The sequence below is a fragment of the Stegostoma tigrinum genome, unplaced genomic scaffold (assembly GCF_030684315.1).
Source record: "Stegostoma tigrinum isolate sSteTig4 unplaced genomic scaffold, sSteTig4.hap1 scaffold_158, whole genome shotgun sequence".
In the NCBI taxonomy this organism is placed as follows: Eukaryota; Metazoa; Chordata; class Chondrichthyes; order Orectolobiformes; family Stegostomatidae; genus Stegostoma; species Stegostoma tigrinum.
Genome location: NW_026728099.1, coordinates 604,030 through 628,503, shown reverse-complemented (window position 1 = coordinate 628,503; position 24,474 = coordinate 604,030). Strand labels below are relative to the sequence as shown.

At 42.1% G+C, this 24,474-nt stretch overlaps 2 non-coding genes across 2 annotated transcripts; one reads left to right on the top strand and one right to left on the bottom strand.

Annotated features, from left to right (window-relative positions):
* Nucleotides 1-20,614: 20,614 nt before the first annotated feature.
* Nucleotides 20,615-20,688, bottom strand: trnan-guu (transfer RNA asparagine (anticodon GUU)). The gene has a single exon. It is a non-coding gene; the product is annotated as a tRNA-Asn (tRNA).
* Nucleotides 20,689-23,958: 3,270 nt separating this feature from the next.
* On the top strand, nt 23,959-24,032 carry trnan-guu (transfer RNA asparagine (anticodon GUU)). Its single transcript has one exon. It is a non-coding gene; the product is annotated as a tRNA-His (tRNA).
* The last annotated feature ends 442 nt before the right edge of the window (nt 24,033-24,474 follow it).

Here is a 24,474-nt window from a genome sequence, read left to right as displayed (position 1 = left end):
ATAATTTTGCATTTTATGCCCGAAGGCATGAATACACATGATCTATGAAATGTTAAGACTGACGCAATGGATCAAGCACAAATTGACATTTTTTTAAAAATCTATCCTTTTATGATATGGTGAAAATGATGGCATGCTTTCCCCATCCTGGATGCTCTGGAGCTGAGTGTCTGTGTCACATTTCGTGGTAGTCTCAAGACCACGTTGTTGAGACAAACTTTAAATTCCAGGAACTGACTTTCACTCCATTTCAATTCAGTTTATTTGTGTCATTTTCCTCAAGATAGAGAATTATACAAATTTCAATTTCAAACTTTAGCTCGATTTCCGAGTAGAATTTATTTCTTAACAGTAAAACAGTGCAGTTGTGAATTTGGTCCCGCCCCCAGACATCCAGAAACAGAATTCATTCATGCGGATGATCGTATGTGTCACCAATAAGGTGCCTGGAAATCTGTATCAAGGCTTCCCTTCAATCACAGGAATGAGTTTGGTCAACAGAAAGTCAAAAATATCACTTTAGGGACTGAGCTGCGACTTAATATACAGAATTATCGGGAAAGTGATTTGAAGAGGATCAGATATGAGATATTGCTGAGGAGAAAGAAAATGGCAAACAGGAATCGTGGTCACAATATTAATGTGTTACTCAACGAAAAAACAATCACACCTGGGGAGTGAAAGGCGTCTTTGTCAAAAAAAAAACTGATGATTAACCTTTTTTTCCCCCAGTTAAATACAGTGGAATTAATAGGATTTGTCTGTCCTCTAACTCATTGTTGAAAGTTGTTGCTTGCCAAATGAGGTGATGCATTCTCCCCAGGTAAGGAGTCAAGCTTTCGCTTGAATCTTTACGTTAGCAGAAGATTAGATTCGTTGGTCATGCTTTCGTTGGTTCACAAGAGTTTTATTCAAGTGAATGAAATCAACGTGTGTCCTCGTCATTATCTGAAGCTCCTACTTCTCAAACATTTCTAAGCTGTTTATTGAGGTGTAACTTTCAAATACTTTTCAGTTCTTAGCCTACACTCTTATTTCAATTCTCGTTCTTGAATTACCACTAAGCTTGCATCGAACCTCAAAACAGTAACAGGAAAGAAAGAGTTACTCCCCACCCCGTCCATTTTATCCACTTTCCCTCATCAAATGGTCGTTCTACTTCATGACTTTTTCCCCCTGCTTTACCCACGTACTTTGCACAGCATTTCTATAAAAATTAACATGCCTTGGGCTCTTGAACAATTCACTTGAACCTGTCTTCACCATGTTTTCAGATAGTGCATTCCGTACATAAATAATTGGCTGTGTGATTAAGGTTCTCCTTCAATTTTGCGTTTTCTACCTTCATAAATTAAATTAAATTATGTTCTCTCAATTTGTTTTAAATTGCAGTCCCTGATGCGTCAACGTTTTAATTAGTATTGGCAAACTTGTGGCCACATGTATAGAGCAGTTTGAATTTTAGCTGGAGCCTTCGACCCAGACATTGGACACTACCACTGCACCACAGTACTCAGCTACATTAGCCCTCGTATAACTGATGCTCAAGCACTTATCGTGATTGGTGCTTATTTGTCTCTATTATTACTTGTGGTGAAACTAATCCAATATGTCGAATGCAACTGATCCCATTCTAACATCACTGGTGAAGGTTATTCAAAGTCACGGGAGGCTAATAAACTTGCTCGATCTTCATTGGTCGTGACATTACCCACTCGTTATTCACAATGAGCACGCAATAGTATCTCGACTGTCCCGTGTCTGTTGTGATTTGTGATGAGTTTTCTTTATTCGTTCATGGGATGCGGATATCACTTATTGGACAGCATTTGCGAACTCAGTCTGATTCCACTTGAGAAGGTGGTGGTGAGCTGCCTTTTTGCACGGCTGCAAACCACTTAGTAATTCTCGGGTCTCGTGCCTTTTTGAACATATATTTTCCGTTATACTGTACCTTTTTCACAGATTTCCTGCATTGTTTTTCATGGATATTTTGTCAGACAACATACTGAATTCTGGCTATTCCCACGAGCAGATGGTATATTTTACTCCAACTCTTCCAGCTTTAATTGTATTGAATGGATATCTGAAATCAATGAAGCCGCAGGCCTCGCTTTCTCCAGAAATTGACTAAATGACATTATGTGTATGCCTCCAATTGGTACATGTTGTTTAAGTACATAAATGGCTGGGTAAAGTCAGCAGACCTTCTAGCATAAGCAGAAAATGAGACACCCTTCCTCCACCTTCTGTTGAGCTTCAGAGGATTATTTTCCCAAGCCCAGGATGGAAATTCTCCCTTGGAAGCAAGCTGTAAGCAACTTGAAGTTTATAGTCATTCCTACGACAGGAGAGTAGTGTTCCGAAAAATATTCACCCAAACTGTGATAAATGTTACCAATATAAAAGAAAGAGCATTGCACCCAGCGAATGCAGCGGTCGATACTGCAAGAAGTACAAGTGTAACAGGAACAAAAACGAAAGTTACCGGAAAAGTTCAGCAGGTCTGGCAGCATCGGTGGAGGAGAAAAAAAAGAGTTAACACTTTTGGTCCAGTGACCCTTCTTCAAAACTGAAGTAAAAGTGAAATGCTGATTCACATGGTAAGTGTAAATATAACGTAATGCAGTGAAGAGGCCGGATGTGAATGTGCAATCGCAGGTGAAGGTGGGGGTTGGGAGAGTGAGGAAGTTTTAGGAGTGATGGAACAATTGACCAGTCTGTCATGAAGTAAACAATGGGGCAGAATGATCAACATAGAGGAGAGGGAAATATATATTTGGTTCTCTTCTCCTCTCGGTGGCAATGCTTCAATTAGGTTCTTTGCAACCATGAGGAATCAATATTGAGTTCCACAAGTTTATATTACCGCCTATTTCATTCTTACTCTATTCTTTTTGTTTTGCTGACTTGAGCAGTTTTTCTGTTATGCAGCATTGGACTAAACAATCAGCGCATAAGAAGGACTAGTTTGGAACTGCCCCGATGCTGGTTGTGTGAGCAGTTCGTAACCCCGAGAGCTGGAGGTGTTTCACAGAAAGCATTCGTGTTTTGGTGTATCTGGGCATGCGTTCGCCTTGACATTTTTGCTTCTGTCGCGTGTAATGAGTTGTTTGTTTATGGATTTGCAGGAGACCTGAGGTGTGAACACTGTGATGTATTTTCCTGCGACCAAAATCCCCTCTGAGAGCCTGGGAGGGTGTCACGGAGAATGGCCACTGGGGGCAAAAGTGAACAATCTCCTCTTCTCTGGGTGATCTCCAACCAAATCCCTGCTGATTTAACGGCCGAACGTGTTAGCCTATCCCGTCACAGAAACAAGCACCTGACCGCTGACAAGTCGTCATTTAAACCGGTGGTCACAAACTGTGGCATCATTGACGGACAGCATGGAAACAAAGCCTTCAGTCCATCCTGTCCATGCCGACCAGATATCTGAAATTAATCCAGCCCGATTTGCCAGCACTTAGCCCTTATTCCTCGAAGCCCTTCAATACATAGACATGTTTGGGGTGCCTTTAAAATGTTGTACTGTATACGAGCCTCCTCCACTTCCTCTGGCAGTTCATTCCAAACACACACCACCTTCAGCATGTGAAAATACTCCTCAGGCCCCTTTCAATTTAGGCCCCTCTCACCTTGTATACGTGCCCTTTAGTTTTGCACGCGCTCACTCTGGGAAAATGACATTGACTATTCACACTATCCATATCCCTCATGATTTTACAAACTTCTACAAGGCCGTCCCTCAGCCTCTGATGCTCCAGGAACAATTGCCCCACTAGTTTCAGCCTTGTCTAACAGTCCAAACCCCGCGACTCTGGCAAAATCCACGTGAACATTTTCTGGGAAAATTTACACGGTATCTTTTATTTCAAATTATGCCAATAACACTGTACAGCATCGACCTATTTAAAACAGTGGAATCAAGCGTTGAACGGCTGCCAATTTCAATGCTGTACAAATGGACAGTGGGTAGGCGTTTTGGCACAGAGTTTCTGTAGTATAGCTATTATCACATTTGCCAGCACAAGAAGTGTCCCGGTTTTGAAACTGTGAAGAAACAGTAGCGCTCCATTGATTACAACAATAGATTGTCTGGATTGCTGTGGACAGAGCCACCTTGCCTTGCTGTTGTTGTCAGTGAGCCTTTTGTTCTGTGAAGCCATGCAAATCTGCTGCCGTCAGAACACTTTTGTTGTGAAAAGGGGGGATAAATCCTATGCATTGCTGTGAAAGAATTGTGAAATTTCTCTCCTTCCTGCTCTTGAATATGGGCTGATTTGTAGAGCACAGATGATCAAACTTTTTGAGTGTATTTGGCATGTCCGTATGTTTTTCTGTGGTGCAGTCGTGTTGTTTTGCTTTAGGTACAAAAGCGTCTCCAGTCAAAGTCAAGGAGAAGCCTGATGTGCTGGTGTCGTCGTGCCCCTGTGCATTCCTGATTTACCCTCTCTGTCAAATGCATCTCAAAGTAATCTCTGACAGGCTTAATTCTGTGGATGTCTGTCCTCTCTGGAAAGCTCTGCAGGCAAATACGCAGCTGAGGAGAAGAACAAGGAAAGTGGCAACTTGTACCTACACTGTGGTTCAAACAGCCTCGCAATGTTTTTGGATTCTTACTCTAACTCAGCTTTTCAGATGGAGGATTACCTTTGAGCGATTTATTCTTGCAATACATTCGTGCCTGGCCCGTTGCGTTCGTTCAGCTCCACACTGTTGTCTCTGACTCCAACATCGGCAGTTCTTACTGTCCCCTCGTGGTAACTGTAAGTATACTGAATGGTATCATCTGGTACACGGCCTGCTCGGCTTTGTGCATTTTCACTGCAGTCCGGTGTTTTTCAGGTTACCTGTACAGGCAAAAGCATACCAGTTTATAGTTTCTCACAGGCACGTTACATTAATACTTCCATCGAGTCGCGAAATACGCATTCAGATTTTCTTTGATGTTTCTTTTGAATAAAGTATTATCAGCAGTTGGTGAGAGGCCTTTCCATTTGCCTTCACTATTGTTGTGTTCCAGCAGCAACAATGGAAAAATCATTGCCCCAGAGTAGTAATCTTCTCCGGAATACAGCCAGCTAAGCAGAAAGACAAGGAAAATGAAGAGAATTATATCGATGTAGGTTGTACCTGCACTGTCTTTAAAACAGTTTTGCAATGGGATCTGCCTTTCTCGGACTCTAAATCTGTATTCAAGATGAAGATTTTTTTTATTCCGGAGCTGCTTATTTTGCTGTGCAGGCTTAGTAACTAAATATGTTGCACGGCATCAGCTTGTACGCACTCGCTCAGCTTTGTGCATTTTCCCTGCAGTCCGGTGCAATCATGTTTCACTTACACATTCCAACACTGTGCAGTATCCTAAAGAAGAATCATTGCCTCTAGACCCATGAGTCACTCCTATTCTTTGCTTGGCCAGCTCTGAACCAGCTGAGACATGCTCAGAGTGAAGTACCTCGCATGTTGGTCCAGGAATTCGAAGCAGCAAACAGTTTAAAGAACAGTTTCCTCTCATCCTGTCTCCCTGCTCCCAGGCTGGTGCTGTTTGTCCTTTCCTCAGGACTGGGTTCTCTCCATTGGTGAAATAAATCCATTTCTTCCACTTGGATCACAAAAGATTTTGAAAGATTCGCAAAGCTGGAGACGGAGTTTTTGTTTTAGTTTTTCTTTTCCTTTCCATGTTTCCACCTGCCAACAGATTTTTCCTCCAAATTTTGCTGCAATCCTCCGGTTTCATTGTGCCCAGGAATGAGGGGATTCACTTTTGTGGAGAAATTCCCGAGGCCGGGATTGTTCCGTTCAAGTCTTTAAGGATGAAATGGAGATTTGATGGCTCGAGTGTTTTGATGAAGCAGACAGCAAAAAAAAAAGTTTCCCGGGAACTGGCATTTTAGAATATGAATATAAAGAGAGTTAACCCAAATGTGGTTCACCACCCGTGATGTGGCTTGTTGACCACTGGCAAATGTTCTTAAAACTTGTTTCCTGCTTTTCCACACGTGGCATCTTCACTGCCGAGAGACTGGGGAATCTCGATCTCATCAAAACCAGTTCTCATTTAATGAAGATTGGAGATACTGAATGCTTGGAATCGCCCACACGTCAAAAGCAAAAACTGTTCCTATTTATGCCATCCACACCAAACAGGATTCGTACCCCTAGGCCAATGAACCAGCAACAGGACAGAGCTGTTAACACTGAACCAAGTGAGTTTTCTTGTAAAGTACGAATTTTCACGTTGCTTCTGGATGTGAAAGCAGCACTGAGTTTTGATAACAGCTTCTTCCCATTTTGTATATGTTATATTCGTTTTCAGCATTTACAACCTTGGCCCATGTGGCAATGAAATCAAATTGAGAGAATCAGTTACCAGTAGCAGGAAACAGTTGAGACCGCGTTTTTCCTGTTTCTGAAAACTGGTGAGGAAACTTTGCAGAGCAGCAGATACCTCTCACTGTTGTTGGTGAAATGATAAAGGGCAGAGGGCGGTTTTCGGAGTTTGGTATGGCTTCTGGGTCATGGGTCCAGCTCGCTCCCACTGGGACATTCTGTTTGCATGAGCGAAATACAAACAAAGAAATTACTCAGTGACGAGATCTGTTGAGTCGAATTCTGTGAGAAATTGCACCCGACAGAATGAAAAGCCCCATGACAGCGGGGAAGTAACTTTTTTTTTGAGGAATTATTTCCCAAGTTTGAGGAGAGTACACAGTGCTCATTCAAGGTTTTTATCTTGGGTTACCTCTCTCCTGGGCAGATGTTAATGAGCCGCACTTTATTCAGAGAGGGCAATTACAGAATCCTAAATTACAAAATTCTTGTAAATAATGTTGTCAGTGTAGAAAGCCATGGGAACTGATTTTTTTTTGCAATAAACCTTCCACTGTCGTGATCTGAAGCTGAAACATTCCAGCTGTGAGTGCGACGGAGAAAAGCTGATGGGTTGATCTTCAGTGGTGTCAATTCACATTGTCCTCATCTTGTTATCTGAAACTCTCCGCCAACAATAGCGCTGCAAAATAGTAACAAGCCTCAGGATTCGATACAGTCATGGCTGACCTATCACTTCAATGAGTTTCCCCACACCATCCACACGACCCTGTCTGCAACTGGGAAACAGACAGTCAAAAAAATTGAAAATATCAAGGTGACTGTGGAAGAGAAGGTTTGTGTTGCGAACTAATTGCGCTTCTCCACAAACTGCGCAGGTTTGTCGGATGAGCAGCTGAATCTGGTCCAATCATGTTTGAAACAATGTTCTGAGGAAAGGTCACTGGACCTGAAACATGAACTTTTTTTTTCATAGATGCTGCCAGACCTGCTGAGCTTTTCCAGTCACGTATGGTTTTATTTCCAGAAAGCTTGTCCTGAAAATCTAAGTATCTTCCTCTGGTCAGCAGCATGGACTGGGCATCAGGAATTGACAGTGAATTGGCTTTTACACACCATCATTGACTCCTATCAAATGTGAACTAAAGCTTGATTCAGCTAGGACTCAAACCTGCAATGTTTGAATAACACGGTTGATAAGCCCTCAGAAGCCAAACATGCCCTCCATTTCCCCATAACTGCTGAAGTCTAACAGTACACAAAGTTATCTTCGGCACATTCTCTTTGTGTCTTTCATTAGGTGTCTGTTTTTTAACCCCTGCGAAGGAAGGGTCACCAGGCCCAAACTCTGACTTTTTTTAACAGATGCTGCCAGAGCTGCTGAGCTTTCCAGCGTTTTTTTTTTCTGTTTGACAGCACTTTCCTGTACCTGGCTCCTAACTTTGTGTGATCTGACACTTCAAGTAATCATCTAAACATTCCAAAAATGATCTGATGATTCTTAACTTTAACCATATGCCCAAGCAGTGAATTGCAGAAACACAGAACTCTCTGGGGGATAAACACATTTTCCTTAAATTTCCACCAAGTCATCCTTCCCTTGTTTTTCATGGTATCAATGTTTATTCATCCTTTTCAATAGGATGAAGTTTATTACAGTCTCCCACATCTATCCCTTTATAATTTTGTGCAAGTTAATAAGTTCCCCTCAAACTTTCTCTGCTCTGAGGAAAAAAAACTTCAACCTAGATTGTCTACCTTCACAGAGGAAATGGTCCAGCCCAGGCAATACCCTGGTCAATGTGCTCTGTACGCCCTCTAGGAAAATTGCACCTTTCTTACAGTCTGGCGATCAGACCAAACAAAGGTCTCCAAACAAAAGCAGCAATTTCTGGAGAAATGCAGCATGGCTGGCATCACCTGTGGACATAATTGATATGTTGTCAAGTGTCCTGGAGAACAGTGTAAAACTTTGTTTCCAAGCAGGATAAGCAGATAATTGCATGAAAGGATGTAGTGATCAAAGGTTATAAAAAGATTTCGACAGAGGCATACTGTTTACATTGCGCTGGGCACGCGCTAAGCACCATCAAGGTTAGAACGATCAGCATTATTTGCTGTCCTGGGTCAGTGAGTCAAGCGTTGTCAGTACTTGGATCTGTACGACTGCAATATCTTTAAAGCTGTGAATAGATTTAAAAGTACATTATTAGCAATTCTTTCAGACTTAAACTTAAATCTAACAGTCTAAGACAGTAAGAAGACATTCTGGGGTTAGATCTGCTCTGGGGATGCCAGAAGAAGTCGCACAATGTCAGCGCCATCTTCAAAGCAGAGTGAATGTTACAAGTTCCAGCGTCTCTGTTTCAGAACTGATAGTGCTGATGAAAAGGTGGTATAGAAAACGTGCTCACCTAAACAATGTGACCTGTGTGTATATGTCTGAAAAGGAATATTTTTTGTGGAACTCTTATTTCAAGTTCATCTTATCTTTACATTCCTTCCTTAGACGTGGTTGGTGCTTCATTCTTTTCAACTCTTCCTGACTGGAATGTTGCTTTTTATTGTCTGAAACACGTAATTAAATATCTACCATTACAAGTCTACAGACCCCGCTCTTAACTTAATTTTCCACTTCATTCCAGCCAGCCCTCACTTCGCACCGTTATCATTTTCCTCAGATTGCTTTTAAGCGCCCATCATAGCTCAAATATTCCCTTTCTCAAAGTAAATATAAAATTCGTTGACAATGTGATCAAAGCTACCCAGCGGTGTCTTCACTATGAGGTCAATAATGAACCCTGTGCCGTTGCAGATAACCAGATATCCTACTCGCTGGTTGCTTCTGGAAAATATTATTCAGATAAACGTCCCCAATAACCCCTCAACAACTCACCATTCTAACTACATTCGATCAATCTGGAGTGGCCAATTTACATCAAGATTAGAATCACCTGAGATTTTTGCTGTTCCGTGACTTAAATGAGAAAGGTGCTTTAAGTGGTGCAGCTGTGGAGTGATGAGGGTCCAGAGTCCAACAGTTGGCAACAGCACACACACTTTGCTTCAGCGATTGACAACCAATGCTGGGTAGAAACGGGGAAGATATCATTATTTCCCCTTTGTGAGATCAGTGTCTTTCCACAAGCCACCACATCCTCGCAGTGTCCAGGTGTTGCTCAACTACTGCACACTATCAGTTTGACACACAATGGTCAGATTGTCTGAAATGGTTGGAACTGTGTATTCAGACAAATTTGAATGTCATTGTACATGGTAAAGTACAGACTACCACACACAGATCTTCGACACAGAGAAATGCAGCTTTTAGGGTAACCTTTGCTGGAATCAGATTGTAATAGCTGAATGTGAAAGTCTTCCTGCAATTGCCTTGGGTGTAATGAACACACAAAACAGGTTGTGGCAGGTATGATCTCTCTAAACCAGAGAAGGCATTATTGCCTTCGAGGTCACATCAGAAATGTCCAGTCGATTCATCTCAGGGATGAGAGAGCCGTATTCCAGGTGCAGACACGTAATATCAGTTTGTGCTCCATAGACTTCAGAATAATGACAGGTGAGGGAAATGTCTTAATTTAAAACAAAATAGTAATAATCATTAGGTTGTTTTCAATACAGAGCTGCACAAAGTGATGAGCAAAGGGGACACAAATATGGAGAGACATTAGGGCGGTTTTTCTTGAAACTTTTAAATCTGGTGACCAAAAATAGCTTTGGTGAAGATATTTACTGTCCTCAACCAGTCAGCCCTGGGAGTAACAGTAGCCCCACAGTGAGGTGCTTGAGATAAGAGTACAACAGTAACATCTGTAGTTCAGCCTCACTTGGAGCATAGTGTGTAATCCTGATCGCCCTCATACCACGAATATGTAAACATATCAGAAATGATGCACATGGTGTCTACTGGGATGTAAAGTCATTAGAGCCGACACAGACGGGTTTTATCAGGTTGCTGGAAAAGTTTGCAGATTATATTCATGGGATGTTGGGAAAATCAGAAATGCTGTATCTGATGTAGAGATAATTGGGAAGTAAACCCATGGTGATTTGCCAGACGATGAGAGGTTTGGAGTTTCTAAATAAGATCGAAATTCTCTCTTTCGAGTGAATCAAAGTCAGAGAGGTCAGAATTTCAAAAGTTTCGGTGAATAATAAAGGAAACATTGGAGCAGAGTTTCGTTCTGTCAGATTACTATTAAAGTCTGCAAAAATATCCCAGAATCAAATGTAGTAGGTGATTATAGTATGTTTTGAAGGACATATAAGCAAGCATACAAAGAGTGTATTTAACAAGGGGCGGGAGGAGAGTCTGTAGCCGGGACCAGGTGGGCGAAATGTTGGGATGGCGAGTTGTGTGGGTGGAGAATCAATTTGACTTTGAGTGACTACAGATGTGAAGAAACTAAATTAACGGCTGATTAAAACTGATTATAAAATTATTAATGGCTTTGGAAGGCGTGGCGTATTATTTGATGTGAAGCATTACTAATTGTGAACCAACTGAGCTTGATTTGAAAAATTACAGAAAGGAAATTTAGATATCAATAAATTACGTGAACACGTGCAGTTGAATAGTATTCATGACAAAAATTCTCATGGTTTTGAAACATGTGGCATATGATTTCCTGTAAAGCTTTAGAAATTGAACAGAGCTCTTATAAATTGTTAAGCAACATGATACTGTCATAATTCAGCCATGATTTAAATGGCGGAGTGGACTCAATGGGCCGAATAGATCGACTTCCACTCCGAAGTCCTTTGGTCTCCTATGGTCTTAATCAAGAAGTGAACTGTCTCTGAGATGGAATTCCTGTTTTTATCTTGTATCTGAAAGATATAATCACATTTATTATGATTTTGCGCCCATTCGTACTTATTGGTCCCTGCCGAAGAAATCTAGTAACTAGACTGTCTTTTTGTATTTCAAGCCTCTGTTCTTCTCAGCAGCAGGTGAATTCAATGAATTCCGACAAAAGTTGAATGCACCAGTCAAATTCCTTTTTGTAAAATTATTGTCATAGTTTGCTGCTAACTGGCAGAATCTGAGTAATATGAAACAGGATAAAAAAACATCCCCCCACCCCCCAGAGTGTAACCATTGCAGGGTCAGCCACATGTGAAAGGTCATCGAGCTGAAACATCGCATTCGGTTTTCTCTCCGCAGATGTTCCCATACGCGTTGAATATGTGTTGGATATTTGTTGATAACTGAGATATTTCCCACTGAAAAACATTGTTTCTCAATCCATAGAAATTGAAACTTTCCAGAAAAGTTGAACTTGCTCGACATGGCCCTTATTCTTCGTGCACGATCCCCATGTCAGTTAAAGGTAATCCATGTGAAGCTCAATCTCACACCAGCTATTGCACAGGCCTCTGCACTGTCATGTAATAATAGCACACAATGGCCGATTGCGCCACTGATCATACGTTTTCCACATTATGTACATTCTAAACGATGAGCGTAATGAAATTTCCAAAACGGGATTACTTGTCAAATAACGGAGGCAGTTGAGGGAAGATCAGAGCGGGGTGAAACTTTAAAATTTGGTGACCCAGAAGCTGTGGGAGGATCAGCCACTGTGTCTGTTCAAGACTGAAATTTCAAAACATCACACGTTTAGGGAATTGCGCAGGAAAATGTTGAAAATGCATTTTTCAAAAAGAAGTGTAGTTTAACATCGGTTACTTCACTAGTTCACTCACACAAGGAAGTAACCACTGCTGCAATGACCATATAATTCCTGTTCCCAGGTCCGGAACCAAATACACTCAACGGCCCAGCCACGAAGATACGACTGGAAGTGGGGATGGCAATGAGAGCATGGAGCATCTTTAATTGACATGGACCAAAAGATAATGGGACATCAGGAATGAGAAAGCAATTTTAACCGAAAGCAAATAGCTTTTGGCAGCACAGATGTTTGAGGATTGAGGGAGGATGTGTCTGTGAGGATGTCTCAATTATAAAGACACATGCTGCAAATATTCAACTGGTCAGGAGAGATATCTGTGCAGGGTGAAATGGTGGTAAAATTTTCGCTCTCTAAACTTTCTCAAATGGGCTTCTCTGCATTGGGTTAAATTGCAGGAAGGGCTTTTCATCACTCGTTTTATATTATTCAATTTTCTGCAAGTACACACAGTATAGGAAAGTAATCTAAACTTGGAAAAAATAGCACGAATATACAATGATAGTCGGAACTGCCGATGCTGGAGAATCTGAGATAACACAGTGTAAAGCTGGACGAACACAACAGGCTAAGCAGCATCAGTGGAGCAGGAAATTGATGTTTCGGGTCGAGAACCTTCTTCAGAAAAATACAATCTTGTGATTGGGCTAGAGCTTTCCTCACGTTATGGAATAAAAGCAGTATAGCGGACTTGTGATTTATTAGAACAGCAGTGATCTCATTGAATAGCTGAGCGGACTGGATAGGGTGAATGGCAACTCCCCGAGGACAAATGTGTTTTCTTCGCTGGTGAAACTCACCGCATCACAAAGTCGGTGACAGTGAAGTGAAGTAGTGACAACGATTAATTTTGCTGGTTGTTCATGTTGTGAATGTTATCATTGCTACGCATGTCCGTGTTAACACCATAACTGCAGTGTATGACGCTAAATATTGAGTGGGCCAGTGGCGGAAGGGATAACGCAACTGACTACGCATTAGAAGATTTCAGCTTCGACTCCTACCTGACTCAATAGTGCTGTAAAATGTTGTTACACCTCCCAATTAATTTTCTTCCTGCTATGAAGCCTAAGTGATGCTTGAATTTCAATAGAAACAAGAATCATAGCAGAGAATGTCACAAATATCCCTTTTCAGAGATTGGAAAGCTGAAATTGTCCCAAAAGCTGCTCATGCCTGCCTTTCGGTTTACCAATCACTGCAGCTACTGGCAATAAGCAAAGAAGCAAAAAAATCTCCATGTCTCAGCTTTAATGCATGTCTGAATCTCTTTGGGAAGTGAAATCAGAGGAGATTGAAGGGTGAACTGTCTGAATGAACAGAAAGAGTTCAGGCACCATTTCCATTTTTAAGAGGCTGGGGCATTGATTCTCATGTTGTCGGGGACATGAACTAACACGAGACATTGAAAAAAATCTCTTCTGCTTTACCTTTTCCATTGTCCCTGTCACGAGAAATCAGTCCTGATTCTCTGAAGCGGAATCACACCCAGGCTGCGAAGATGCATGTGCCAAATCCTAACCACTAGACCAGCAGTGCTGAGGGCAAAAACACGTGAATTGTTTCTTAATAATGTAGCTTTTGATTTCTTTTATCTTCCAAAATGACCGAATTGTCGAGCTTTTATACTTCCATCAATCCTTGTTGCCAGCAATTGGTCTATAGGCTTGTGTACTCTGCTGTTTCAAGTGTTCATCTCACGAATATTTTCCCTGAAATGATTTAATCTTAAAAGACTCAATAGTGGGACTGGAGTTTGAGATGGTTAAACTGTGTTCATGCCCCACTCAGGAAACTAAATCCCATTTTCACCCACAAATAGAATCAATCGGATATATTACCCTGACAGTAACAGAGGATTCAGGACAGACCAATTCCCAAAGAGCAAGGATTTCATCCTCCTGGCTGATATTGTTCAAACTCAGATTTAAAAATCAGGCTCTGTTTACAACAAAGAGGAGTCATTCGTCCTCTTCCCTGCCCGTGTCACTGCGTCATTGTTTCCTCATCACTCTGCACTTTATACTGCTCCATCTCATTCTTCCCGCTTAACTGGAACATTCCTCACATCAGCTGCTTCCGAAAGATCTTTCTCAAATACCTGGAAGGACAAACAGGAATGTGGTATTTCAAACGCATTTCTGGCTGGTGGAGGAAATGACATGGTGGTGTTAATACTGTTGCATTAGAAATCATTTCAAACTACCATTAAAAATCTCCTTTGGATGTTGAATGCAGCAGGCGGTGAAAATTCTCACAGGCCCTAAGAAAGAAATTAACTCACGGCCACTCGGTGAATGACCAAAGAACAGACCCAACGCTGCAGGCTTAGGTGTCCTCTGAGAAAGGGTCTCATGCATTAGAAACTGCATTGTTATAGATGACTGGATAGCCTGTGCATAATCGACCAAGTAATGTAAAAGGTAGAGTCGGTGGGTCCGCTGTGTTTCTGCGGTGTAATGGTTATTACATTCGCCTCAAAGCCCTGCTCCCTCATTATCCTAACAAGTTGTGTTTTCCCCACTTTTCGTTTAATGTGAACACGATTCCTTTTTGTATTACTATTCTCATCACAAAATATTGTCCCTTCTAACTTAGAGACAAGGGTTTGTGCAGCAAGGTTCTAGAGATCGGCAGAATCTGCTGTAGCCGTTGCCCAATTTAACAAAAGCTTTTTTGATCCTTTCACACGAGGAAAAACTGTTCATGAGAAACAATTTTCTTTAAATTGTATCCCAGGAATGAGCAGGAAGCCGCTGATTGAAGCTGCAGTGGCCGCTTTCTGCTGGCAGCGGGGAATTGGAGAGAGGTTTCAAATCCTTCTGTTCGCCTCTGTCTCACTCCGTGTGGAGCAAGGGAAGAGAGAGTCCTTGATGGGTGTGTTTTTATTTCAATCTTGACATGGATTTTGCGTGGGATAAATGGAAGAACTTGACCAAAAGCAACTGAAGCACTGCATCTGCATGACCTCGAGCTGGTATCTTTTCAATTTACATCCTGATGCTGGTCTGTTGAGCCACGGAAACAAATGTCAACAAACTGTGCAAAACCCCCTGATGTGGAGGTGCCGGTGTTGGACTGGTCCAGACAAAGTCAGAAATCACACGACGCCAGGTGAGAGTCCAACAGGTTTATTTGAAAACACAAGCTGTCAGAACCTCACTCCTTCATTCGGTGTTAGTGAGAGAAGTGTCAGATACAGAATTTAAAGCAAAAAGATCAAAAGGGACACACCACACTCTGATTGGAGAGTACGGTATCACAGCCTGCTATGTGTCCCTGTCCCTGTCCCACTCCACGTGGAGCCGAGATGAAGCTTTGATGGTGCTGTGTAAATCCAACCTCATCATAGAGGTCCAGTGGGTGAGATGGACATACGTGGTCGAGAAAATTGTTTAATCTGAAACTGCTGAAGCAGTGTACCTGGCTGGTCTTGAGCTACAGCCCTTTCAGTGACTGACCAACTGAGATGCAGAAACTAGCACCAACATGATATGCAAAGCCCCCGAGTGATGATATGAGGAGGTGTTGTGCAGCTGGAGCTCTCACTAGTTTCAGGATCTGTTGCCCATTTTACTGCTTTCATCACCAAAACTGTCAGAGACCTGAGGAACTGCAAACACTGAGAAGAAAAGAAGACATCACATTTTTGACATTGCCCAGCTTCCATCTGGGGTAATTCACAAGCAAATCTTGGAGCAGTGGGATTTAAACCCAAGACTCAACGCAGATGGGAAATTAAATCCTGAACCTGAAACTGTTCACCCACACTACTGCATGAAGGCACCGTGCTGAAGTTGTCATAACTCTCATTTGTAGTGAATTAGAAGATGAATCTGAAGAAACTTAGAGCCTCTTTTACTTAAAAAAATCTTCCATTGGACATGAATACTTCAGCATTTATTACAACTTCCCAGTTGTCGCTGAGATGATGGTGGGAAGCTGTTTGTTGCAATTGGATTAATCTGACCAACTGGCCCGACACTGACTGAAGGATCTGTTCAGTCAACATTTCAATCAGCCTCCACTTGATGTCGACAGAGAGGCACTCAGATATATCCACTGAGAGCGATAGAGGTCTGAGGGGTGACAATACCCCACAAACCAAGATGTCTCTCACTTAGCGAATGATTGAACCATTCTTGGACAGCAACATTCATGAAAGCTTCAAATAGAAGCGAGTTGTAATTCTTAAAACAGGGCTGCTGTGTGGGTCCATTCAAATGGCACTGTGGCAGATGCCGATCAGTTTAAACCACAATGAACCTTCAAGCTCCAACTCTTGAGACAGATCCCATGTGCTGTTTTCCAAGACTTAATGTCCCTCGCTTTTCCTCCTTGTTCACTCCAAAGCCTCTCTTCCTTATTGTTCCTCGATCTGATTTCCGACTGGGACCTCTAGCTCTGATGTGAAAGTTGAACTCTCACTCCATTGATTCCGCCAGAACTACTGTGATCATTTAGTTTTCAAATGCTTTACATGTCACCTTCCTTCAGAAAATGTGCACAAAATAAATAAGGCATTATTTCGTGGCCAGGTACCGTATTGTATCGAGATGAAGACACGAGAGCATCAGGGACACAGTTCTGAATTCTTGCAGGTTGCTCAACATGATTTTTCATCAGGTACGTTCCCCACAAACGCAACCAATGACTCACATGATGGAAGTGAATGTATCATTGTCAACTATGTGGATGAAACAAAAATAAGTAAGAAGCAAAATAATAAGTCAGAAGTCAACAGTCCAACATGCTTATTTGAAATTAAAAGCATTCGGAGAGCTGCTCCTTCGTCAGGTGTCAGAATTCAACTTTAATGCAGCTAATCTGAGAAATAGAATGGACGATGAACATGGAAAGGGATTGTTATAGTTATACAAAGTACATCCAAGATACAGTAAACAGCATTGGACCCACGCCTAAAGAAAGATACATTGGCATTGGGTCAGTACAGTGAAGGTTCTCTGCGTTCTCTGGTGTGTTGAGGGATTTTTGTGTGAGGAGAGACTGAGGATGCTGGACCTGTACTCATTGAACTTTAAAAGAATGAATGAAGACCGCATTGAAACAGTTAATATTCTTATCATTCTTGACAAGATAAATGTGGGCCGGATGTTTTCTTTGTGTGGAAGAGTTTCGGGTAGAGGGCATCATCTCAGTCAGAGGAGTCACCCACTTAGGACAGAGATAAGGAGAATTCATTTTCTCTCAGAGGCGATGAATTGGTGGAATGTTTTACTGCAGATTTAGGCTGGGTCAATAAGTATAATTAAAGCTCAGACATTTGTAATTATTTAGGATATGAAGGATTAAGTGGGCGAGGCATGCAAATCGTGTCTCCGCGTTATCAGATTATCCGTGATCTCGTGGAATGTGGGAGTGGATAGAATGGACCATATGATTTATTGTGGCTCCTGTATCTTATCCTTTCTAATTTTTTTTTTGGTTGTCATACTTGATATCAATTTACCCACTCTCTGATTCGCTACCTGCTTCTGTCCCGATTTTAACTCAACATCCCTCTGTCTGTCGAGTTATCGGATTAATTAGCTGCTCGGTGTAAATACAGACTAATGGTGAATTCAAGCTTTAAACGGAAAGGAAAGAGTGTGAATGTAAGACAGAAAGTGCTAAGCTGACAGATGGCAGTACAAATGACAGAGGGTGCTGATCTTCCTGTTTCGCCAATATATTAGTTACAATTATTTACCCAGTGTCAATTATCTTCTACCACTCTTCCCAGTCTTGTGCACTTTGTAAACCTTTGGACTGGTGGATATTTTAACACATGTTCAAACTGTGAGGAAAGAGTTTTATTTTCTTTATTTATTAGCAATACTTATAAGCATGACAGCTGTTCTGCTTCGCACAATGAATGAAATACAGGAATAGTGCCAGACGACTGCAGGATAGCAAATGTGGTTCCCCTGTTCAAGAAGGGGAGGAGACACAACCCTGGTAATTATAGACGAGTGAGCCTAGTTGTTAGTGAAGTGTTGGGAAAGGTTATAAGGGATAGGATTTATAATCATCTAAAAAAGAATAAATTGATTAGGGATAGTCAGCATTGTTTTGTGAGGGGAAGGTCGTTCCTCACGAACATTATTGAGTTCTTTGAGAAGGTGACCAAACAGGCAGATGAGAGTAAACCGGTTGATGTCGTGTATATGGATTTCGGCAAGGCATTCGATAAGGTTCCCCACAGTATGCTATTGTACAAAATGCGGAGGAATGTAATTTCTGGAGATATAGCAGTTTGGATCGGATATTGGCTTGCTGAAAGAGGACAGAGTGTGGTAGTTGATGGGAAATGTTCATCCTGGAGATCAATTACTAGTGGTGTACCGCAAGGGTCGGTGTTGTGTCCACTGCTGTTTGTCATTTTTATATATGACCTGAATGAGGACGTAGAAGGATGGGTTAGTAAATTTGCAGATGACACTAAGATCGGTGGAGTTGTGGATAGTGACGAAGGATGCTGTAGGTTGCAGAGAGACATAGATAATCTGCAGAACTCGGCTGAGAGATGGCAAATGGAGTTTAATGCAGGCAAGTGTGAGTTGATGCACTTTGATAGGAGTAACCAGAAAGCAAAGTACTGGGCTAATGGTAAGATTCTTAGTAGTGTAGATGAACAGAGAGATCTCGGTGTCCATGTGCATAGATCCTTGAAAGTTGCCACCCAGGTTGACAGGGCTGTCAAGAAGCCATGCAGTGTTTTAGCTTTTATTAATAGAGGGATCGAGTTCTGGAACCAAGAAGTTTTGGCGAAGCTGTACAAAAACTCTCGTGTGGCCGCACTTGGAGTATTGTGTACAGTTCTGGTCACCGCATTTTGAGAATGATGTGGAAGCTTTGGAAAGGGTGCAGAGGAGATTTACGAGGATGTTGCCTGGTATGGAGGGAAGGTTGTACGAGGAAAGGCTGCGGGACTTGAGGCTGTTTTCATTAGAGAGAAGAAGGTTGAGAGGTGACTTAATAAAAACATATAAAATAATCAGAGGGTTCGATAGGGTGGATAGGGAGAGCCTTTTTCCTAGGATGGTGACGGCGAGCTCGCGGGGGCATAGCTTTAAATTGAGGGGTGAAAGATATAGGAATGATGTCAGAGGTAGTTTCTTTACTCAGAGAGTCGTCAGGAAATCGAACGCTTTGCCTGCAATGGTCTTAGATTCGCCAACTTTCGGCACATTTAAGTCGTCAATGCACAAGCATTTGGATGTACATGGTGTAGTGTAGGTTAGATGGGCTTGAGATCGGTATGACAGGTCGGCACAACATCGAGGGCCGAGGGGCCTGTACTGTGCTGTAATTTTCTATGTTCTATGTTCTATGAAATCGTTCTCCAAAGTGAAAATCTAAGTTCCAGAAACTTTGTCCAGTTCACATTTTCTTTATCGAAGCATAACCAAATGCAGTTTATCGCAGATGCATTACATTTGTTCCTCGAACAAGGCTCAAGACGTAGATTCAGCTTTGCATTGATGTTTGTTTTGATAGATGGGTTGTCACATCTGGTGGGAAATTGATGTTGTAGTCAGGCATACCCGAATAGCTAAGAAAATGTACCAGCATGATAGGGATCCTCGAAGCTTTTGTCTGTGCCCTCGCTGCAGTTGTGTAGCAGGAGCAACATTGGAAAATGTCATATCAGAGCAAACAGCTCTTCAGCGCTGGATTGAGGTTCCAGTGTCTGATGAGATGTGGGTTGTGCGGACGCATTTTAGGGAAGATCTCTGTTTAAGTGGAACACAACAAAATGTGTTTGCTGCGTGCAAACTGATCAATGATGTTGGACAGCAGAGATCCTCCATTGGGACCGCGTCCAAACTGTGTTTACGTGGCGCAGTGGCATGGAATGTCCCCTGCATGATATCAGGAACAAGCCGGCTGCACTGTTCCTTCATGTTCCAGGCAATATGCATTGTTCACTCTTTTCACTGAAAGCGAATGAAGATCGCTATACCACTGCTGCTGTGAAATCAAGTCCTGCATCAATTCTAACCACAGTTATTTGCAGTGGTGGCGAAAATGACGGTAATTGTAACGTGATTTTTTGTTAATTTTTTCTCATTTCCTCCATTTCTGTCCCAGATTAGGGAACCAATGAGCTTCTTTCTTGATCTGCTGCAATCGTTGCCGTGCAGGCACACCCACATTGTTGATCAGTACGGAAACCCAGCCTCTTTGAGACTGTGATTTACGAATCGCCACTTTTCCTCGGTCATTCTCAACCTTGTTTTTTTTTTGGTTTTCTTGTTATAGCATTTTCTGGAAAGTGGCATTGTACTAAACTCCCAGTATAGTGGAAGCGCAGTTTGGGATTGCCCCACAGCCACTTGTGCAAGTCGTTCGTGACGCAAACAAGTCGAAGCGCCTCATAGACAGCATTCACGCTTTGATGTGTCTGCAACTGCATTCGCCTTGTCATTTTAGCACCAGTTGCACATTAAAGGATATCTGTTTTGGGCTTCGGTCGCTTACTGATGAGCGAACACGGTTATATTCTTGTAGCCAAAAAGCACCCTGGATAGCGGTCATCGGTTAAAAGTGAAAAAGCACCTTGTCCTTGGGTGGGCTCGAACCACCAACCTTTTGGTTAACAGCCCAAAACGCTAACCAATTGCACCACAGAGACCAGCTCCACTAGCTCCTGCGAAGAAACAATTAAATCGGGATTGAGCAAATGTAGCATCGTCCAGATGGGAAGCACAAAAAGAAACACTTTGGTGCTCCTCATGCATGCCGGGCAGATGTCCGAAATTAAGTTGCCTCATTTGCCAGCATTTTGCCCTTATCCCTCCAAACCCTTCTCATTCATGCACGCATCCAGATGCATTTGAAATGTTTTAATTTCACCAGCCTCCACAACTTCCTCCATCAGTTCATTCGATACACGCACCACATTCTGCATGAAAAATGCCCCTCAACTCCCATTTCATTCCCCCCCCCTCACCTTAAATATATGCCCTGTAGTTTTGGACTCACCCACTCGGTGGGAAAAAAAAAAGATCTCGACCATTCATCCTGTTCATATCCCTCATGGCTTTATAAATTTCTGTAGCTTCTGATCCTCCGAACCTGCAGTGATATTTCGCCCAGCGTTTTCAGCTTCACTCTAAAGTCCACACCATGTAACCCTGGTAACGGCATTGTGAATATTTTTTGACTAATTTTACGTGACTTTCTTCATTTCTCAATAATAGCAATAACGTTGGACAACATCAATCTATTTGAAATTGAGCAGTAATACGTGATGGACTGTAAATTTTAATGCTGTATGAAAATCAGCAGGGCACAATGGCAGCGTATGCTGTTTCTGGAATGCAGTGACTGTCATGGTCGCTTCATACGCAGAATGTCCCCTGTAAGAATCCAGGCACAAGCTGCAGCATTTGCCCTGCCATTACCAATAACAAGCTTCTGCACTGACGTCGACAAAGCTTTCCTGTTTGCTATTCTCGTCAGGCCCCCTTGTTGTGAATACATTCGGAAATCTCTGTGGTTGTGTTGAAAAGGAACACAATTCCACTGAATTGCAGCGCTATTTTTCGTTAAGTTTATCTCCTGCCTGGTCCTGAACTTGCGCTGTTTGTACTGCAGAGATGTTCATCATTTTTAAACGTACACTTGGCATGATCTGACACTTTCAGCAGAGTAGTAATTCTGCATTCTGTTTACGTGCAAAGGCATCCTGGTTCAATTCATGATTTTGCTGGTGTCACAGAGCACCACAGATTCCTGATTGAGCCTCTCTTTCCAATGCAACTTAAGTTAGTCTCTGAGACGCCAACTTCTGATACTGTCTGTCATGTGTCAAACTGTATGAGTCAAATCGAGAAGTCCTCAGTCATATTTTGCAATAGGTAAGCATGTTGGCATTTTGTAGCGCTGGACACATTAGCGTCTGATACAGTCATGAGAATGAATTGATTTGTGGGAAATTGGCAGTTTCTGAGGGTTTGGAAATGAATCAACGATCAACAAACGGCTTGGAAATTTTCCAATTGTGAAGAAATATTTGCCTAAAGAGAATAAAAGTTATTTTTAAAATTTCAGATCGCAAACAATTCTAAAACGACTTATAAAACTAGTTTATTTACAGGAAAAACGCTGTTCAACTTACTTCAATTCACTTGACATGCTACAAACTCCACAGGCCATTGAATTTATCAAAAACGAATTCGATTCATCTCATTGAAACATGCGAATGTTACATTCAATACTGCTCAGAATTTTAATCAGCTTATCGTAAACGGAGAAGGGATGGTTCAAAATGCAAAAAGACAGAGCCTTGTCTGTGGATTTCTTGGGTGGCGCTCAGACAGTATGAAATCTACCGAACATCGTCAGGATGTGATCAAATAATTAAGGTACCATTTAAAAGGGGGAATTGCAACTCTAAGCGACGGTTTCTTTCTGACACGACAGGACTCACCTCCACATTTTAATTGAAAAAAAAAGTTCAGTTTCATATATCATACAATTTTATTCAGCTGCACGTGTACAATAAATTTCTTTACGCATGAAGTCAAAGAAAATCGAAACTATTCCCCATCTGCCACAGAATTTGTCTAACTGGTAAGGTACCTCCTTCTGGACCTCGGGATATAGGTCCATGATTCTTTCACGCTTACATCACATCTTGACAGCCTGGTTAAACAGGCTTTTGACATGCTTGAGTTTGAGTTTAGGAGTTGGGAAGTCATATTGAGGTTGTACAGGACGTTGATGAGATCTCTCCTGGAAAACAGTGTGCACTTTCAGTCACACAGTTACAGGAGGCATATTATAAAGCTGGCGAGTGTTATGAAGAGAGTTACCAGGATGTTGCCTGGTTTGAAAGGTTTGATTGGTAAAGAAAGGTTGGATAGACTTGGACTTTTCTCGCTGGTGCTTTTGAGGTTGTGCAGCGACCTGATAAAATTTATAAAATAATGAGACATGTAGCTATCACTCGTGGTAGTTGCCTTTCCCTGAGGAAGGGAGATTATCAGACAATGGGGCATTTTTAAGTTGCAAGGAGATAATTAAAAAAAAACATGAGAGACAGAACATTGCAATTACTGTGAATAAAATGATGTCAAGTTCCAGCAGAGAAACTTGCGGCAGAGAGGCGGGTGACAGAGAAGCAGGCATGTGAGGACAAATATCTTTCGTTTGCCAGTGACATTCACCGCTTCACAAAGTGGAGAACATTGAATTGAAGCAGTGATGGTGAATTCCGTGGCTGGTTACTCACCTTGCAAATGCTTTTACCGCTGATGTCACTGTTAACGTCACACGTTGACAAGATGAAAGCTGCAGCAAGACGTGTGGAGCCACTGGGGTAATTGATACAGCGTCTGACTTTGGTTTGAAAGATTGAAATGTTATATCTTCTCTCACTCGAGTGAAGTTGACAGCTTTTCTACCCTTGCAAACTGACAGTTGCTTCCGAAGCGGAATGTATACGCAGCGCTGTTTTTGTCAGATTCCCGGCAGCTGAAGTGATTGGATCGCTGCGTTTGGAAATTGAAATATGCACATGATCTACACGAGTGTGGGACTATTTCAGCTCACTGTCCATTTCATATCTCAGCTCATGGCAACGGCTCTCATTGTCAGAAGAAACTGCTTCTGTTCCACATAAAGTTACCTTTTGTCGGGGAACCGTGTGTACTGTGACAGAGCGTGGATGTGACGGATACAGAGTGCATATAATCCTGAGGCCCCTGTCACTCTCGGAGGATATATCTTTGTATCTACCTCTGTGGCTTAACATGAGGACGATACTTCAAGCGGCTTTAACATAGTTTTATCAACTCAAACTTCAGTCCTATTCATTGATTACACAGGTAAACTCTTTGAAATGTGCCCTCGAAAATGAAGAACACCAATTGACTGTTTGCCAACGTTTCCAGGGCCGGTCTCTGTGGCGCAATTGGTTAGCGCATTTAGCTGTGAACTGAAAGGTTGGTGGTTCGAGCCCACCCAGGGATGAAACACTTATTCTGTCTTAAACTAGATGACTCACATTAAGAGGTTTTATTTTTGGCTGCAAGAAGACAACCGTGTTAGCTCCTCATGAATCGAGCGAAGCCCAACACATACAGGTCTTAATGTGCAACTGAAGCAAAAATCACAAGGTGAACGCCTTGAATAGATGATGCCTGATGACACGCACTGACACAGTGTTCGAATGGTCTTCTTCCTCGCTATAAAAACTCGAAAACTGGGAGAAACTGATCTGTCACCAAAAGGAGCAATAAAATGAAAAGGCAAAAGCAATGCCTTTGCGGCAAGATGCCAGGGGACTCAGTGCCTACCCTGATAGTCAAGTCGTTCGGATTAAGTGCTGTCACCGCCGTGTCCGCCGTTTGATTCCCGATCAGGCGCTCCAAACTATGGTTTGCTAGTTCTTCATGACCTCATGCATTTTAAT